This window comes from Giraffa tippelskirchi, chromosome 8 (genome assembly GCF_054371585.1).
Source record: "Giraffa tippelskirchi isolate mGirTip1 chromosome 8, T2T-mGirTip1v1.2.pri, whole genome shotgun sequence".
NCBI lineage: Eukaryota > Metazoa > Chordata > Mammalia > Artiodactyla > Giraffidae > Giraffa > Giraffa tippelskirchi.
The window spans coordinates 42,792,005-42,813,387 of NC_137282.1; the positions used below are offsets into that span (position 1 = coordinate 42,792,005).

Consider the following 21,383-nt stretch of genomic DNA (forward strand, 5'->3'; position numbering starts at 1 on the left):
AATAGAAATGTTCTAGAAAGGTGCTAGACCTTGAAATAATTACAAAACTGTTTGAGATACATTAATTTTAAATTTATAGAAAATTAGTTAATGCCTGACATATTGAGTTATTTTGAGATTTAAATTACGTGAGGCTATGGTCACACATGAAATGTCAGTCAAATTGTTAGCAAGCTGGATAGGAGGCATGAGTGGGGAGCAGCAATGTTTCAGAGCACTCAACCACCATTGCCTCAAAGATAGCATGGACAACTGCCTCCAATGGCATCTTTCCATTGCCTTTGACGTGTGATTGCCTCTGAGAAGAAAATGGAGGTTGCTTCTTCTTTATTTATATTTATTGAAACCACATCAGTGGGGAAAATGGCCAGGCATGTTCAACGTCTGAAGCAATTTCAGCTATGTTGTTGTTCAGTCGCTAAGTCGTGTCTGACTCTTTGTGACCCCATGGAATGCAGTACACCAAGCTTCCCTTGTCCTTGACTATCTCTTGGAGTTTGCTCAAAGTCATGTGTAAATTCTAAGCCCTCTATAAATTAAACATTCCCCTACATGATCTCATGCCCTATTTTCTGCAGTAAAGCTAATCAAGCTGCATAGTGGCTCTTCCGTCTCTTCGTGTCATTAAAATAGTATTTTCTTCCATATTCTTCCTGAATAATTCCTTAAGCTTAATGTTTTTACTCACTATCATGTTTAATAGATTTTATTTTCCCACATGTAGGCCATATAAAATATATCTTATTTTAATTAGTATATATGCCATACACAAAATGTTTCCAAGCACGGTGGACAGTAGAGAGAGACTCTTAATATGGTACATTTTCCATATGAATTATGATATAAACAACTTTTCTGCTTTAATACAGTGCCTTCCTTCTTGAACATATCTATCAGTACTTTCCATGAGAGACTAAAAGTGACAAGGAAAATAAGAAGTAAGTGGATATTAGAGTACCCAGATAATAAGAGTTTATTAATCCCTTTGAAAACTTTTTCATGAACCATCTAAAGTTCACAACCATCAAAGTTCATAGATATACTGAAGCAGGAAGAGATGATACTTGAGCAGTCATCTGAAAAAGAAATACACATTTTCCTGATATATTAAGAGGCTGGATATTTTCCAGAAAGAGAAAAGAGAATGAATGAAGACAATTATGTCGAAGAAAATCAATTTAATAAATGTTAATTATTTGAGCCTATGATGAAGCAATACTACCAGGATTTAATAGTAAACATAGGAAGACTGATTAATATCACAGAATTCCAATTAAGTATATTGACGGGCAGAAAACTCTGAAACAGTTTCTTCTTTTTCTTTCTTTATCAACCAAACACAAATATGTATGAATGAACAGTTTCTATTCATACATACTGGCCTTGTTTGTTCAGTACAGTAATTACCCTGGGAAAAATCCGAGGCATATAGATATTTATTGTTCTAGAAAAAGCAACAAAGAACGAAAAGTAATTGTTAATTTTGAAATATTAATTACTTTGATAACACAGTTCCTAAAACTATTCAAACCTGTTCATTTTTATGATGCTGAGTATAAGTTGCCTCTGCATGTATGGGTCTCAAGAATATACCCAAAGCAAAAGATACAATCAATATAAATGCAAATGGCCCAATTCTAATTACAGTGATCTTTTAATCCATAAGAGCATCCAATGAGAATGGAATTCCAAATTCAGTGAAAAAAAGTTGGAGTATGGAAAAGGGCCTATAGCTGCAAAATCTCAGATTGATTTGGTACACTGCATTTCTTCATATATATAAGCTTCCATTAGAGGAAGGGAAACTAAGAATCCTTTATTAGAATAACATAATTAAACTGTGCAGACAGAGCAAGCTTCGTTGAGTCTTGTTTGTCATCAAGAAGAGCAAAAAAATTAGAGCTGAGCAAGCATGTAAAAACACTACTTTTGCAGTGTTTTTAAAAATCATTTAATAGGCTTATAGAATTGTGATTATTAATATATATGCTTGTTTTTATATTACTATTTTGTGTTATGTATAGCATACATTTCCCCTTTTTAAATTTTTCTCATTTTCTTCCTTTATCTAGTTTTCTACAGTTTTATGTCTAATGTTGTTCTTTTAGTGTTTACCTTTACGCACTGAGCACACTTTCAGGCTATTATCTTTCTACTCAACAAGCAGCACTGAGAAATGAAAGCATTTTAATTTAAATTTTATTCTTTATTAGTGCCCGTGTTATTGCTGCCTAAAACTATGTCAGTTTTTGCTTTATTAATATATATTACTAATACATGTTTTTATGTATTCAGTTATTTTTCATGATTGTCCATGTAGTTACCATTTACTGCTTCAATAATACTTAATTCCCCTTTCTTCCTGTAAGTTCTTTCTTTTCAATTTATCCTTGCTATTTCTCATTGAGTAATTGTTAGCAGCAAAATTTTTCTCCTATTTTTTTCTTATTAATGGAGACAGTTGAGCTAGATGCAAAACTGCAATATGACATTTGTTTTATCTCAGTCTTCGAAACATACAATTATATTTTTTTTGTTGCTGATTTATGAAAATTCTTTTTCACTTTAATGTTTTGTCATTTGTAGGTAATCTATTTTCTTCCCCTCTTTGGTTACTTTTAAAAATCATAAGATCTTTTTGCCTCTAATAATTTCTACTTTCAGAGAAAGCAATGGCATCCCACTCCAGTACTCTTGCCTGGAAAATCCCATGGACGGAGGAGCCTGGTAGGCTGCAGTCCATGGGGTCGCTAAGGGTCGGACACAGCTGAGCGACTTCATTTTCACTTTTCACTTTCATGCAATGGAGAAGGAAATGGCAACCCACTCCAGTGTTCTTGCCTGGAGAATCCCAGGGACGGCAGAGCCTGGTGGGCTACCGTCTATGGGGTCGCACAGAGTCGGACACGACTGAAGTGACTTAGCAGCAGCAGCAATTTCTACTTTATTACACATTTCTGGTGTTATTTTACTTTCATGGATTTTTTTGTTTTTGTTGGTGTTGTTCACAATGATCAATCAACTAGGACATTCATCTGTTCCAGAAAACTTTAGTCATTATCTATTCCCATTCTTTCTTGAACTTTCTTATTCTGAATCTCCTAAAAGACCTACTTTGGGCTTTCTTATTTTATCATCGTGTCCCTTAATTTCTTTGAAAACAATTCTATTCAAATCTCTGTGTTATATTCAGAATGCTTTCCACAAATATATTTACAATGATAATTCCTTCACACCTATTTTTTTTAACTCTTTGCCTATGTGCTAAATTTTAGTTTTAAGTTAACTATTTGGTTATATCTATCTTAGTGTTTTATTATTTTATACTGAAGTAAAATCTGTTTACTTCTCTAAGTTATTCAAATAAAAATAGTTGTAAATTTTCATATCTCTTATACCTCAGATTCTATACGTTAGAACTATTTTCATTTGTATAGTTTGTACAACTAATTTTCTAAAAGATTGTTTTCTATTTTAAATTTCTTTCAATTGCATATTGATACACAACAAATTGTAGACAGAAACAGATTTCAAGAAACCTTTACATTTTTCTTTTCATGTCTCTCTTTCCCCTGCATACTTCTCTCTTGCTTTCCTTTTTCCTTTCTCTGTCTTCCTTTTTATCTTTTTTCTTCATGCTATGTGCCACTGGGGTCTTATCATCTTAGAACTGATTTGTAAAACAGCTACCCACCTTGAGAATTCTTATCTTTATGTTCAGTAGACATTTGGACTCTATGTCATTATGTGATGTATTTCGGAGTTAATTCCTAACAAGTTTATAACATGCGTGTGTGTTTGCATGTACATATGTATATTTTCAACTCTGTTGCATGCTATGACTAACTTTAGATTTAAGAGACTATGTTATTTCATTTGGGCTTTCCAGAATATGTTATTTCATTTGGGCTTATTTATTTGATTTCTGATCTTCAGTTCCTTTGGCAATTAGTGTGAAACTTCTAAAAGCTTGGTTTTATGCCATGATCTTAATTTTGACTACTGAGCCTCCCTGGTATAGACACAATTCTCCCAACTGTCTCGGATTCTAGGCATTGATCATTAATATATAATTCAAACCATCACATTTCATTGGTTCATCACCTGTTATCTCTGGATTTAAAGTCTTCTTGAGCAAATCAATTCTGTGATGCATTTAATAACTATTTAAACGAGCTAGAATAGTCAGACTTTTTGTGCTTCTAATAAATATCTATTTTGATCAGGCTCTAATGTTTCCAAAATTGGAAGCCACTACTGTATTTCTTTGCTAACTATCTAAATTTGTGAAAAATGTGTCTAGAATCATGTTGAATTAAACTTTGCAATATCGTGAGTAGACACTTGTCATATATACCATTCCTTTTTTCTTTTATTTTTCTCCTCAGAATTATGAAGTGAATGGAAAGTTGAGTTTTTTTGTTAAAAAATCTAATATTTCCCACACAGGATGATTAATAGACTTAGCAATCTTCAGTTTTAGCTGAGTCTATACCTAGAATTTGAATATTTAAATGACAAAAACCTGAATGATTTCTGAATTATTTATCAGGACTCTAAGCATTTAAAATTTCAAGGATTTATAATGTATAAATGCTACACTAAATCCTGTATGTATGCCTTCTTCTAAAAATTAAGTAAATATAGGATATTTTAAGATGCTATCCATAGGAAATTCACACATGTATTTAAAATTTTTCAGTTCATCAAAACTATTATTTGAATTATTAAAAAAAATCATGCAAAAATAATTTATTATGGAAGTAGTGATGATCTTAGAAAATTTGCACTTCTTAAATGAAGATTTAAGAAAATTGCGTCTCCATAAATATACTTTCTATCAGTCTAGAAAGAATGGGTAAAAAATATAACATGACAACTTACAATTCTCAAGGGACTACCTTAACAGCAGGGATTTTGGAGAATGTACTGTTTTTCTTGAGATTTTCTTGGCAAAAAAAGATACTAAAATCATTCTTTTCTTTTCAACAATATTACTCCATTTCCCCTCATAGCACAGCACATTAGCTTGTCAAGAGAAATCATCACCTAGAAGATTCAAATATGTTTATAACATTTTTATGGTTTCCTTCTAATGGATGCATGTCATCAAGAAAAACCATTTTGATATAATTTTTATGCTGCACAATGATGTTTCATAGTCTATATGAGGTTCTCCATTTACAAGGGTTAGAGAAATTTACATATAAAGTGGGATAGTCCAAAAAATGCCACATCATTAAGTTAAAGCATAGCACAACATACCCATTAGTTTAAAATTCTGTTGCATTTCTTTAGTTAAGCAATTTCTGCATGCTATCATATTTCCACAGATAAGCACAGGAAAATAAGAAGCCATAAGAATGACTATTTGAGATACACTGGTTTGTTTTCTAAGGTGCTGTTTTGTTTTCACTAACGTTCGCAGAGCTTTTATCAACTATGCTTAAAAGCTTCTCTACTCCCAGTGCTTGCACACCATGTTAGTAATGGGACTAGCACATTGTTGCAACATATCGAAGTCTGAGAAAGATACATCCTTCTCTAAAAGTCATCACCTTGGCTGTTCACTAGAAATTTTTGTGGTTCTTTACTTGATAGAGAATATCAATTTGTTCAAATGAGAAATAACCTGGAGGGGACATCAGATTCAGTCTTACTGATTCAGCACAGAGGTAAACTAGGGTAACAGGGAATACACTTGTTCCCTCCCCATTACTCACAAAGTATTTGCATCTTGAAATGGCCAGTTAGAATAATTTACTCACCTATGGGTTTTAATGTCACAGTTCCTTTAAGAATCTATGGGGAGCCTAAAGAAACGTCCATGCATTGGTGTTAAACAATGTGAAACCCAAGATTCTTGGTATGGTCTCTGAAGTGTCACATATTCCTCTCCTGAGATAAATATGATCACTTTCCTACCTCTCTAAATGGACAGGTTACTGGAGAAAGTGTTATTTTGTATGAATGAATCTCTCAGGTTTCTTAGTTTGCTTAAATCATTGCTTACCTAAGTTACTGACATATGTGTTATAAAGAGTTCTATTTCTTTTTCCAGTGATTTTACACAATGCTCTTCTGACTACTAATGGGTCATTTATATATAAATGTTTACAACATAAATCTAACAAAAATTTCCCAGTTACACACAATGAAACCTAAAAATTCTTGCTCTGAGAAACTAAAAAGGCCAAAATTAATGGTGAGATATACTGTATCATGAGTTAGAAGACTCAAGAATTTAAAAGGTCTCTTCTCTCCAAGTTGATTTTCATTCTAAGCATAACCAGTCTCTCCATGTGTGAAAGAGTGTGTGAATGGTAATATAGTTCTGATTTTTTTATTAGAAAATGCAAAGTGCCCTCCCGAAACAAGGAATTTTTGAAAAAGAAGAAAACAAAAAGTGGGCATATATCATCACATTTCAAATCTAAATATAAAGATATACTGACAGAAGCACAGACAAAAGATAGGTTCAACAGAATAGACATTCCAGAAAGTGATTGGCACATATATACTGGCCTGACCTGTGGCAAAGTGGCCACTGCAGTTCACCAGGGGAATGGCAGTCTTTTTAATAAATGGTCCTTGCGAAAGTGCATTTCTTCATGAAAAAAAAAATTAACTTTGATATTATTTTTTTTTAAGAATGGAAATCCTTATTGGAGTGAGGGAACAATGGGACATCATGTTGCTCTTATTATCTCCCATTGTAACCTCATGATTTACAAGTAAGGATGCTGGTCCACCTCTGTCAAATGTGTTTCCAGTTCTTCATGTTGCTGTAGTTGATTGTGGAGAGCTCAGGCTTGGCCTCACATCTTGGGCTGTCCTGTGTCTCTGGCTGCAGTGGGGAAGGTATGCAGCATCTGCAGGCATCTCCAGGTGCCCAAGGACTATAGGCGAAGGCTGCTTATAACCTAGTGACTATTGCCATGGTGACCTCGGAACCCTCAGTGTCCTCTAAGAATGTGGTTAGCAGTGAGCTGGGTTAGCACTGACATGTGAGCTATGAGAGGCCATTGTACCTCTAGACATCACAGATTGGCTACCTCAGTGTGAACTGCTGAACCGAGCTAAATGCACACTCTAGTCAAACAGCTTGATCACATACTTGTTGGTTTTCTGCAGCCCATCCATCTCTCCCTTGTTCCTCATTTGCTGTGTCAGAAAATGGGCAGATGGCCTTTTGCCGGGGGCCACAATGATGGAACAATCCTTGATGTGCGTCCAAGTGGGTTTTCCAGGCTTCCTCATCCAGATGTTCCCCACCCATACAACTCTTCTCCAGTAGACACTGCAGAAGGGCATCTGGTTTGCTCCCGGTCTGGGCCAACTTCAGGTCTGATTTCTCTACTTTTATCTTCACTGGGAAATTAGGTTGGATCTCACTGAACACAAAAATTAAACTTGGATACAATAATACACATAGAGTGATAAAACAATTAAGCTTAGAGGTAAGAGTGAAGAATACATGACCAAAGTACACAACCATTTGTTAAACACATCACAGAAAGCAATAAACATAAAAGATGGCAATTTGCACATCACTAAAACTGGTAACTTCTATTCACCAAAAATCACATGAAGAGAAGGAATAATCCAGAAAGCGAGAAAATATTTACATTGCAAGTAAATTATATTCTCTTATCTGGATTTTTATCCCATAAATTAATGAAACAAAGTATAAATAATCTAATATGGATAATAATAATGAAAGAGGACATCAAAGACTCATAAGAATAAAAAAAAGTTGTTTCACGGTGGTACTTACCAAGTAAGTACATATCAGACAGTAAGAAGGACAAACATACACACTGGAATTATAATTAAACAGTGATAACATTAAGTGTTCAATAAAATGTGAAGTCACAGGGAATCTTATAATTGTCTCGATGGAAGCAAAAAGTAACATAATAAGTTTTGAAAAATCTTTGGCAGTGAATAAACAAGCACCTATTTTATGACCCAGCATTTATACTCATAGGTATGTGCTCAAAAAAAGTGAGTGCCAATGTCCACACACATAAACACACATAAAAATGAAATTAATTTCATAGCATTTTTTTCAAAACAGTCAAAAAGGAAAAATAACCCAAATGGCCATTAGTAGTATTATGCATTACTAAATTATGAAACATCTACACAATGCAATGCCTCACAGTAAATTAATAAAAGCAAACACACAAAAATAACTGTTGACACATACAACAATGTTGGAAAAAAGTAACACAAATAATACATACTCCATGATACCAAACATATGAAGTTTAAAAACAGTCAAGATTACAGAATTAGAACCTCATTGTTGGGGACCTATTGATTGAGAAATAATTAAAGGGTGCTAGAAAAATCTTTATATGGGTAATGATAAAACAAGTGTGTATTTATGTAAAAGTCATCTAGCTACATACTTATATCAGTTTCTTTCATCTCTATACCTGATTTTTTAAATAAATGGATCATAGATCATGTGTTAGCAGCTTTTCTTCTAATATATTCATTTAAGAATAAAAAATGTACATTGGTTACAGTTAATTGTGCAAAACCAGCTGCTTGTACTGACACTTCAAGTTGTAATTTCTGCTGCCAAGTCACTTCAGTCGTGTCCGACTCTGTGCGACCCCATAGACGGTAGCCCACCAGGCTCCCCCGTCCCTGGGATTCTCCAGGCAAGAACACTGGAGTGGGTTGCCATTTCCTTCTCCAATGCATGAAAGTGAAAAGTGAAAGTGAAGTCTCTCAGTCGTGTCCGACCCCTAGTGACCCCATGGACTGCAGCCCACCAGGCTCCTCCGTCCATGGGAGTTTCCCGGCAAGAGTACTGGAGTGGGTTGCCATTTCCTTCTCCGTGTAATTTCTACAAGGCTATTATTTTTATAATTGTTTCTTTAAATTTCATATATTCCTTAGACATTTACATGGGTTCAAATTGTAGCTTTTATTTCTGTACATTATTCAGTGCATACACCTGCTGAGAAACCAGAGAAACAGCTTGAAAAATACATCTACTTTCAAATACCATATGTTATTTAATATAGTTAAAAATAAAAGTGACCAGTAACTCAACAGTTAAAATCTAAAGGAAAAAATCTAGTGGCTTAAAAACAAACCTATTTTGCAGTCTTTTAAAATATCAATGTCAGAATTTGATTCTATCTTTAAAACACTTGGAGTGCATAATATTTGAATAAGATGGCTACCATAGGATACGCTTTACTAAGTGGCAATAACAATTGCTTTTGAATGTATCCATGGTTTAAGTGTTGAAAGAAGAATACACTTGTTAACATCCACCCAGTAAATATCAAGATCTACATGATGATGTAACACAAAAGTGTTATATTTTACAAACAGCAGATAAGATCCCCCAAATATGAGAAAAACAATGGCATTATATAAAAGAAATGAGGTGAACAACAATTTTAATTATGTTAGGATATCCAAAAACAGGACTGCCTACAAACCTTTCCTACACACTACTCCCAAATCAAATACTTTTAACATTTTATATTTGGGTAATCTGCCTAAAGAAGACAATTAAATTGTAGATGGCAATTAATCACAAGCAAGAACAAAAAAAGACCACAAATAACCATACTCGCTTTTTTTTTTTTAATGTTTCCAAATGTTATAAGATATCATTCCTTTTTATTTATTTTTTTATTATTATTTTTTTTATAAATTTATTTATTTTAGTTGGGGGCTAATTACTTTACAATATTGTAGTAGTTTTTGCCATACATTGACATGAATCAGCCATGGGTTTACATGTGTTCCCCTTCCTGGACCCCCCACCCACCTCCCTCCCCATCCCATCCCTCTTATAATTTATTTTTCTCAAGAGATAAAAATGAATGACTTTACTTGGTTTTATGCCTCACGATTTCTCTACTCCTTTAACCTAGTTCTAAAACATAAAGGTGATAAAAGACAGCCTTCAGAATGGGAAAAAAATAATAGCAAATGAAGCAACGGACAAACAATTAATCTCAAAAATATACAAGCAACTCCTGAAGCTCAATTCCAGAAAAATAAACGACCCAATCAAAAAGTGGGCCAAAGAACTAAACATACATTTCTCCAAAGAAGACATACAGATGGCTAACAAACACATGAAAAGATGCTCAACATCACTCATTATCAGAGAAATGCAAATCAAAACCACAATGAGGTACCATTTCATGCCTGTCAGAATGGCTGCTCTCCAAAAGTCTACAAGCAATAAATGCTGGAGAGGGTGTGGAGAAAAGGGAACCCTCTTACACTGTTGGTGGGAATGCAAACTAGTACAGCCACTATGAAGAACAGTGTGGAGAGTCCTTAAAAAACTGGAAATAGAACTGCCATATGACCCAGCAATCCCACTGCTAGACATACACACAGAGGAAACCAGAATTGAAAGAGACACGTGTACACCAATGTTCATCACAGCAATGTTTATAATAACTAGGACATGGAAGCAACCTAGATGTCCATCAGCAGACGAATGGATAAGAAAGCTGTGGTACATATACATAATGGAATATTACTCAGCCATTAAAAAGAATACATGTGAATCCGTTCTAATGAGGTGGATGAAACTGGAGCCTATTATACAGAGTGAAATAAGCCAGAAAGAAAAACACCAATACAGTATACTAATGCATATATACGGAATTTAGAAAGATGGTAACGATTACCCTGTATGTTTGACAGCAAAAGAGACACAGATGTATAGAACAGTCTTTTGGACTCTGTGGGAGAGGGTGAGGGTGGGATAATTTGGGGGAATGGCATTGAAACATGTATATTATCATATGTGAAATGAATCATTGCATGATACAGGGTGTTCTGGGCTGGTGCACTGGGATGACCCAGAGGGATGGGATGGTGAGGGAGGTGGGAGGGGGTTCAGGATGGGGAACACATGTACACCCATGGCAGATTCATGTCAATGTATGGCAAAACCAATACAATATTGTAAAGTAACTAGCCTTCAATTAAAATAAATAAATTTATGTAAAAAATACTAAAAATAGAACAATTCCACTCCTGGGCATGCATCCAAAGAAAACCATAATTCAAAAAGATATACACAGCCCAATGTTCATGACAGCACGTTTTATAATAGCCAAGACATGGTAGCAATCTAAATGTCCATCAAAAGAGGAATAAAGATGTGGTATACATAATAATGGAATATTACTCAGTTATAAAGAATGAAATAATGCCATTGGCAGCAATATGGATGGACCTAGAGATTATCATACTAAGTGAAGTAAGTCAGAGAAAAATAAATATATGATGTCATCTATACGTGGAATCTAAAAAAATAATGATACTCATCAACTTATTTTTAAAACAGAAAGAGACTCCCAGACTTTGAAAACAAACTTATGCTTACCAAAGGGGAAATGTTGGGTGGGGGGAGGGATATATTAGGAGCTTGGGATTAACACATACAAACTGCTATATGTATGAGCTTCCCTGGGGGCTCAGAAGTAGAGAACCTGTCTGCCAATGCAAGAGATGTAAGAGATGCAAGTTCAATCCCTGGGTCAGAAAGATCCCCTAGAGGAGGGCATGGCAACCCACCCCAGTATTCTTGCCTTGGAGAATCCCCACAGACTGAGGAACCTTGGCCGGCTACAGTCCATAGTGTCGCACAGAGTTGGACACGACTGAAGCACTACTACATATAAGATAGATAATCAATAAGGACCTACTATTAAGCACAGGGGACTCTACTCGATATCCTATAATAATCTATATGAGAAAAGAATCTGATACAGAATGGACATATGTATAACTGAATCAGATTGCTGTACACTTGCAACTAACACAACATTGTAAATCAACTACACTCTAATATAAAAAGTTTGAAGTGCTATTTAGACTCACATGTAGAGGATTTATTATTGTTATTTTAAAGAATTTATAAATAAATGTTTTGAAAAAGAAAAAAAAAAGGTGATATGAGTGAACAAATACATTGGCAATACCAAACACTTAAGCAAAGGTCTTGTTTCAGGTCAGTAATTCAAGTATCAATAGCAAGAAGGATACTTGAATAACATGATGCCTAGTTAAATGATAAAAAGTAAAATGTATTTTATTAGCAAATATTCCAATTAAATAGTCACTCACCTGAAAAACTACAAATTTTAGTTCTCAGGTAGATGGGTAGAATATTAACTTAAACTATATGTGTATTAAGCTAGTGGTAAGAATTGGTTTTCAAAATTGAACACAGAATATAAACCAAAATAGCAGTTATCTATGGGTAGTAAAATTATGGGAGGATTTTTTCTTATTCATTACAGAATATCCACTCTGAAGGTAAAAATAATGCCTCCTTTCCGATGAGATCACTGTTAGCATGGCTTCTCAGATAAGGTTCCCTTCCCAAACACCAGTGTATTGCGACTTGCTGCATACATGCTAAATTGCAACTAAACATCTCAGTTGAAACTTGGAAATAATGTACCCCTGTCATGTTCGATGTACACTTTTTGTTCTAATAAGGTATAATAGTGTTGAAAATCATGCTTCTCTGGAGCACTTTCTTCCTTGGTGGTGGCTGCACTCCCGGAGCTAATCTTGAACTTGTCTTAAATAAAGCGCTCCCTCATTCATTTGTGTCTGATTCTTTGAGAATCCATGACTGTAGCCTGCCAGGTTCCTCTGTCCATGGGATTCTCCAGGCAGTAATACTGGGGGTAGCCATTCCCTGCAGCAAGGGATCTTCCCAACCTAGGGATCAAGCCCACGTCTCCTAAGTATGCCAGCCCTGGTAGGAGGACCCTTTACCACTGGCACCACTTGGTAAGTCTCTCTTCTATTTCTTTGTATAGAGTCTTTACTGAATATTTGTGTGAACATTACAATATCTAAAAGAGATTCAGTATCTCAAAACAACTCAAATAGAAATGTAGAATTTAAAATGAAATTAGGAGTTCAATATATCCTTTTAGAAACAGGCTAGATCCAACATAAGATTATTGGACTGGGCACATCCAGAAATAAAAAGGAAAGAACACTGATAGTGCTGAATAAAGGGGATGGGGTAAGAAATATGTGAGAAGCATAAAAATTATCATATATATATCATTTAAGTAGAAATATTTTGAGAAATATTAGCTAAGTATTTTATAAAACTCATGATGGACATTAACCCCCAGATTTATGAAGTATCATGCCCAAGAAAAAGAAATGCAAAAAGGCAAAATGATTGTCTAAGGAGGCCTTACAAATAGCTGAGAAAAGAAGAGGAGCAAAAGGCAAAGGAGAAAAGGAAAGATAAACCCATTTGAATGTAGAGTTCTAAAGAATAGCAAGGAGAGATAAGAAAGCCTTCCTCAGTGATCAGTGCAAAGAAATAGAGGAAAACAATAGAATGGGAAAGACTGGAGATCTCTTCAAGAAAATTAAGAGATACCATGGAAACATTTCATGCAAAGATGAGCTCAATAAATGACAGGAATGATATGGACCTAACTGAAGCAGAAGATATTAAAAAGAGGTGGCAAAAATACACAGAAGAACTATAAAAAAAGATCTTCATGACCCAGACAACCACGATGGTGTGATCACTCACCTAGAGCTAGACATCTTGGAATGTGAGGTCAAGTGGTCCTTATGAAGCATCGCTATGAACAAAGCTAGCAGAGATGATGGAACTCCAGCTGAGCTATTTCAAATTCTAAAAGAAGATGCTGTGAAAGTGCTGTACTCAATATGCTAGTAAATTTGGAAAACTCAGCAGTAGCCACAGGACTGGAAAAGGTCCGTTTTCATTCCAATTCCAAAGAAAGGCAATACCAAAGAATGTTCAAATTACTGAACAATTGCATTCATCTTGCACACTAGCAAAGTAATGCTCAAAATTCTCCAAGCTAGGTTTCAAAGGTATGTGAACCAAGAGCTTCTAGATGTTCAAGCTGGATTTAGAAAAGGCAGATGAACCAGAGATCAAATTGCCAACATTGATCAGATTATAGAAAAAGCAAGAGAATTCCAGAAAAAACATATACTTCTGTTTTACTGATTATGCCAAAGCCTTTGGCTGTATCTTTAAAAACTGTGGAAAATTCTTAAAGAGATGGAAATACCAGACCACCTTATCTGCATCCTGAGAAATCTGTATTCAGGTCAGGAAGCAACAGTTAGAACTGGACTTCGAACAATGGACTGGCTCCAAATTGGGAAAGGCGTGTGTCAAAATTGTATATTGTCACCCTGATTATTCAACTTGTATGCAGAGTGTATCATGCAAAATGCTGGGCTGGATGAAGCATAAGTTGGAATCAAGATTGCGGGGAGAAATATCGGGAACCTCAGATATGCAGATGACACCATTCTTACCGCACAAAGTAAAGAGGAACTAAACAGCCTCTTGATGAAGGTGAAAGAAGAGAGTGAAAAAGCTGGCTTAAAACTCAGCATTCAAAAAACTAAGATCATGGCATCCAGTCCCATTACTTCATTGCAAATAAATGGGGAAACAATGGAAACAGTGACAGACATTATTTTCTTGGGCTCCAAAATCACTCAGATGGTGACTGCAGCCATGAAATTAAAAGACACTTGCTCCTTGGAAGAAAAGCTATGACCAACCTAGATAGCATATTAAAGAGAAGAGACATTACTTTGCCACAGAAGGTCTGTCTAATCAATGCTATGGTTTTTCCAGTGGTCATGTATGGATGTAAGAGTTGGACCATAAAGAAAGCTGAGCGCTGAATAATTGATGCTTTTGGACTGTGGTGTTGGAGAAGACTCTTGAGAGTCCCTTGGACTGCAAGGAAATCAAACTAGTCTCTCCTAAAGTAAATCAATCCTGAATATTCACTGGTAGTACTGATGCTGAAGCTGAAGCTCCAATACTTTGGCCACCTGCTGCAAAGAGCTGACTCATTAGAAAAGGCCCTGATGCTGGAGAAGATTGAAGGCAGGAGGAGAAGGGGCCGACAGAGGATGAGATGGTTGGATGGTGTCACCGACTTGATGGACATGAGTTTGAGCAAGCTCAGGGAGTTGGTGATGGGCAGGGAAGCCTGGCATGCTGCCATCCATGGGTCACAAAGAGTCAGATATGACTGAGGAACTGAACTGAATTCCTGAAGTAAAATAAAAATTTATGCTCTTTAGTTGTTAAATCGTGTCTGACTCTTTTGCAACCCAATGGACTGTAGCCCACCAGGTTTCTTTATCCATGGGATTTCCCAGGGAAGAATACTGGAGTGGGTTGTCATTTTCTTCTCCAAAATATGTATAAGAATTATTAAAAAGAAAATCACACATAAGCATATCTTAATATAGCTGCTGAAATTGAAAAATACTTGTATGAGAAACAGGTTTTTAAACTTTGGACATGGAAAATGTGAGATTAGAAAGACATAAAACCTACTAATATGTCATGCAAATAACAGTCAAATAAATCTTTGTTTATATACTGATATTTGACAGAGCAGCCTCTAGATTAAAAAAAAAATTGCTAGTGTTAAAGAGGTTTGAAGTGTATTTATACTTAATTTTGTGATATAATGTATCTACAAATAGTGCCAAATATGGTAGAAATTCATATTTGCTGTTTCTAAGCCTGAGCATAATGTATGAAAGTTGCTCAGCCATATTGGACTCTTTGGGATCCCATGGACTGTAGTCTGCCAGGCTCCTCTGTCCATGGGATTCTCCAGGCAGGAATAGTGGCGTGGGTTGCCATTCACCTCTTTGGGGGATCTTCCCGAACCAGGGATTGAACCCGTGTCTCCTGCAATGCAAGCAAATTCTTTATCCTCTAAGTCACCAAAATAAAATTCATACCGCTTTGTGGGGTGTATTCAGTTTCTTTTGTTGTTGTTCATTGGCTAAGTTATGTCTCACTCTTTGTGACACCATGGACTGTAGCAGGTCAGGCTTCCCTGTTCTTCACTGTCTCCTGGAGGTTGCTCAAACTCATGTTCATGAAGTCGACGATGCCATCCAATCATCTCATTCTCTGTTGCCCCCTTTTCCTCCTGCCCTCAATCTTTCCCAGTATCAAGGTCTTTTCCAATGAGTCGGCTCTTCTCATCAGGTGGCCAAAGTATTGGAGCTTCAGTCAGAATCAGTCCTTCCAATGAATATTCAGGAATGATTTCCTTTAGTATTGACTGGATTGATCTCCTTGCAGTCCAAGGGACTCTCAAGAGTCTTTTCCAGCACCACAGTTTGAAAGTATCAATTCTTCAGCACTCAGCCTTCTTTATGGTCCAACTCTCACATCCATACATGATTACTAGAAAAACCAAAGCTTTGACTATATGGACCTTTGTCAGCAAAGTGATGTCTCTGCTTTTTAATATGCTGTCTAGGTTTTTCATAGCTTTTCTTCCAAGGAGCAAGTGTCTTTTAATTTCTTGGCTGCAGTCATTTTCCGCAGTGATTTTGGTGCCCAAGAAAATAGAATCTGCCACTGTTCAGGCTGTATCTCCATCTATTTGGCATGAGTTTATGGGCTCGGATTCCACAATTGTGGTTTTTTGAATGTTGAGTTTTAAGTCAGATTTTTCACTCTCCTCTTTCACCCAAGAGGCTCTTTAGTTCATCCTTACTTTATGCCATTAGAATATCATTTTTATATTCAAGATTTAAAATCATGTATAAAATTGATAACTTTAATAAAATTTCATTATCCCTGTACTTTTGTAAATATATGACTAACTAAAAAATTTTAAATAATTTCTAATTTTTGTCATTTTGATTTGAATGTAATATCTATTATTCAGTAAATATTTATAAATATAGAAGAAGAGAAGAAATGTCTATACCTTCTATAACCTCACTATATTTATGAATGTATTAATATTTCTCTAGGCTTGAGAAAATGCAATAAATCTTCTATACCAGGACTATTCGCATTTCTATTCCAAGTAAATAAGATATTTGAATGGGTACTATGAAGCAGCTTCAAAAGGCAGAATAGGACAATAGCAGAAACATTACTGGGAGCCAGAAATCAATTTGGTGTCAGAGGAATCTTTTGCTGCCCTAACCTGAATCACAGAATATTATAGCTACACTGGTGATATCTATATTTTTACAGAATCCAGCACTTTTAATTTTCCTCTTCCTGAGCATGTTGAGTATTTTAGAAAAAACTCAAATTTCTTTATTTGTTTTCATATCTAAAAAAGTATTGCTCTTGCTGTATGTCAAGTACTTCATATTTTGTAAGTATATAATAGGTTATACCATCTGTTTAACCATTAGATTAAATAAAAATAACATATCATGGGAAGCACATACAAAAATTTAAAGTATTATAAATTTCATATTTATAATTAAAAGAACTACTTTCATTCAGCAAATGAGCTGATCATTTAGTAATTTAAATAAAAATATAGTATAGAATGTCTCAGAAACAATTTGAAGAATTCTCTGTAATCTTTTATTATTTCTATAACATTTGAGTAAAACTCCTGCTATAATTATCATTACATATTAAACCATTAAAGAAGAATTTCTTTCTCTAATGTTGCTTCAGTATTTTCTTATTTTTGCTTTGCATTTATTTCTAGAAATAATATTTACATTTATCTTTTAATTTTAAATAATTTTGTGGTCTAAAAGTTAAATTTTAGGTTACTAAATTTTAAAGGGATTATGAAAATTTTTTCTACAAATCATTGTAATTTATTAAAAGGACAGGTTTTTAAGTATTATTATGATACAAATCATAATCATAAAATTCACCTGTTTAATATTTATTATTCAATTTTTTTTTTAGTATGTTGGCAAAGTTGTGAATATACCACCACAATCTAATTCTGGAATATTTCATCAGCCCCACGAAAAAACTCTGTAAACATTCCCATTCTATCTCACCCAACTTAAGCCCATCTTTAGCTCTAGGCAACCACTAATATACTTTATCAGTTCAGTCGCTCAGTCGTGTCCGACTCTCTGCGACCCCATGAATTGCAGCACGCCAGGCCTCTCTGTCCATCACCAACTCCCGGAATCTACCCAAACCCATGTTCATCGAGTCGGTGATGCCATCCAACCATCTCATCCTCTGTCGTCCCCTTCTCCTCCTGCCCCCAATCCTACCCAGCATTAGAGTCTTTTCCAATGAGTCAACCCTTCGCATGAGGTGGCCAAAGTATTGGAGCTTCAGCTTCAACATCAGACCTTCCAATGAACACCCAGGATTGATCTCTTTTAGGATGGATTGATTGGATCTCCTTGCAGTCCAAGAAACTCTCAAGAGTCTTCTCCAACACCACAGTTCAAAAGCATCAATTCTATAGAATTGCATATTTTGAACATCTCATAAGAATGGAATCATATATGGCCCTTTGTGACTAACTTCTTCCACTTAGCATAGTATTTCAAGCGTGTATCAGTACTTGTTTCTTTTTAAATAGGGGTACAGGTGCTTCACAATGTTGTACAAGAAAGTGAACTAGCTACATGCATACATATACCCCCCCCTCGTGGTCCTTCCTCCCACCTTCCCACCTCACCTGTCTAGGTCACCATAGAACACCGAGCTGAGTTCCCTGTGCCATTCAGCAGGTTCCCACTAGCTATCTGGTTTAAACATGGCAGTGCACACCCACTAATCCCAATGTCCCAATCCATCCCTCCTCCCCTCCCCATGTCTCTTATGCCTCCTGCATTGGCAGGTGGGTTCTTTACCACAAACACCATCTGGGAAACCATAATATAAATTGTTGCTGTTGTTGTTCAGTCATTCAGTCATGTTCAACTCTGTGATGCCACGGACTGTAGCTTCCCGCTTTCCTGTCCTTTCACTGTCTCCTGGAGACTATTTTCTTTGTTGTGCAGATTTTTAGTTTTTTTTTTTTTTTTTTTGCTTTTGTTGTCTGTGCTTGTGGAGTTATACCCCCCAAAATTTACCAGATTCATGTCAAGAAAATTTCTCTCCGTATCTTCTTTCAGTAGTTTAATTGTTTCAGGTTTCATGTTTACATCTTTAATCCATTTTGAGTTGACTTTTGTATATGGTATGAGACAAGGGCTTAGTTTCAGTCTCTCCATGTGGATATCCAGTTTTTCCAACATAATTTATTGAAAAGGTAATCTTTCCCTATTGTATGCTCTTGGATACAATTCTGAAAATAAGATAGTCATACATTTATGGATTTATTTCTGAGGTCCCTATTCTGTTCACCTGGTCTATATGTCTCTTTTTACATCAGTCTATACTGTTTTGATGTAACTTATTTTGAAGTCAGGAAGTGTGATGCTCTGACTTTGTTCTTCCTGCTCAACATTGCTTTGAGGACTTCAGGGCTTTTGTGGCTACATATGATTTTTAGGACTGTATTTTTTTTATTATTATTACTCTGTAAAGGGATTTTGATAGATATTGCATTGAACCTGTAGATCATTTTGGGTAGTGTAGACATTTTGACAATATTAATTCTTCCATGATTGTGGGTAGTCTTTCCACTTATCTGTGTCTCCTTTAAATTTCTTCATTAATATTTTATGATTTTCAGTGAACGATGTTTATGGTCAGGTTTATTCCTAAGTGAAAGTGTTAGTCACTCAGTCATGTCCAACTCTTTGCAACACCATGGACTAAAGCCTGCCAGGCTCCTCTGTCCATGGAATTCTCCAGGCAAAAATACTGGAGTGGGTAGCCATTCCCTTCTCCAGGGGACTTCCCGACCCAGAGATTGAATCCGTGTCTCCTGCACTACAGGCAGATTCTTTACTTTATTTACTTTCTGAGCCACTAGGGAAGCCCAAGCATTCCTAAGTATTCTGTTCATTATTTTCCTATTTTGAATGGGATTTTTTCTTAAATTATTTTTTGGATAGTTCACTGCATGTATGTAGAAAAATGACTAGTTTTTGTTAATTGTGATCCTGCAATATTTATAAATCCATTTCTTATTTCTAGCAGTTATCCTGTTGTGTCTCTAGGATTTTCTACATCTCTCTGAAAACACAGGCAATTTTACTTCTTCCCTTCTTGAGTTGGATGCTTTTTTATCATCGTTGTTGTCTAATTAATCTTTTTAAGAAATTTGGTACTACTTAAATAGAAGTGGCAACAGTGGGCAGCCGTGCCTTGTACTATCTTAAAGGAAAACCTTGTCTTTTTCCTCATTGATTATGAAGTTGTGTGAGCCCGTGCTCAGTCTCTTCAGATGTGTTCAACTCTTTGCGACCCTATAGATTGTAGCCCACCAGGCTCCTCTGTCCATGGGGATTCTCCAGGCAAAAATACTGGAGTAGGTTGTCATGTCTTCCTACAGGGGATCTTCTCAACCCAGGGATCGAACCCATGTCTCTTATGTCTCCTGCCTTGGCAGGAAGGTTCTTTACCACTAGTGCCACCTGTGAAAACCTGATTATGATTTTAGCTGTGGGCTTTTCATATATGGACAGTGTGCCTAGGTTCATTCCTTCTATACCTATTCTGTAAGAGATTTTTTTTTTATCATTAGTAAATGTTGAATTTTGTTAGAATTTTTCCTGCATCAATGAGATTATCATTTTTCCATCCTGTTAATGTTGTCTGTGTAATGTATCATTTATTTTAAAAGCTCTCCAGTACTGTTTCAAACTTTTTTTTTTTTTTTTCCAAATCTTGAGAATCCTGACCAAGTGTTAAGGCCGGTTGCAGTATTATGGAATAAAAATTAAGTGACAACTTAATTAAATGCAAGTAGAATCATTGGTACACATATTTTAGTTGAGGTGTAGAAACAGAAATAGACATAAGCTATTTTACATATGTTCAGGCATATGTTGACAAAAGTGGCTACAACCTGCCCAAAGATAATCATTGAATTTGTCTTGTTTGGGAAGTTTTTCACTATGAAAAAAAAAAATGCCTTAAAGTTCATAAAATACAGAACACGAAATATGCCATTAAATAAGTAACATCTATGCAAACTGATTGTTCATACAAGGGTTAACATTTTTGCTTATGTTCAGCTTATATACTGACTAGGCCCATTTGGCATTTTATATGACTTTTAAGCAGATTTCTACCAAATTGTAAATAAAGTGATTTTGAAGCCACGATGTGGATTTCTTGTCTAAAAGAAATAATGTTGCAGATTTCTGTGGTGTTCTTCACATATCCCCCAACAAGACTGAGGTTCCATTCCTCCATCTTCTGGGAATATTGATGGATGACAGTTTTAATCTCAGTTCTCCAGGAATTGCCCTCAGTCCCCAGCGTATCAGGTATCAGGGTAGCCTGTAACCCATAACTGTTTAAGCACAATTGGAATAGATCGAGGCGTGATGGTCCTTGACCCCTCACCATGTCCTCTGCCTGCCTTTTGTCTGTGGAAAACTTTAGTCAAAGAATAAGTTTAATCAGAGAAATGAGAACATGTGAAAACAAAGGAAAACAGCCAAAGGAT

The 21,383-nt window shown here is 35.6% G+C and overlaps 2 long non-coding RNA genes across 2 annotated transcripts in view; both read right to left on the reverse strand.

Moving 5' to 3' along the window:
* The window catches only part of LOC145516428 (uncharacterized), a 372,999-nt gene that overhangs the window by 243,616 nt on the left and 108,000 nt on the right, over positions 1-21,383 (reverse strand). The gene's annotated exons all lie outside the window — the stretch shown is intronic.
* Positions 958-6,903, reverse strand: LOC145516430 (uncharacterized). Its single transcript, XR_014061385.1, has 3 exons — positions 6,531-6,903; positions 4,885-5,049; positions 958-1,076 (listed from the first exon to the last, which is right to left on the reverse strand). It is a non-coding gene; the product is annotated as an uncharacterized LOC145516430 (long non-coding RNA).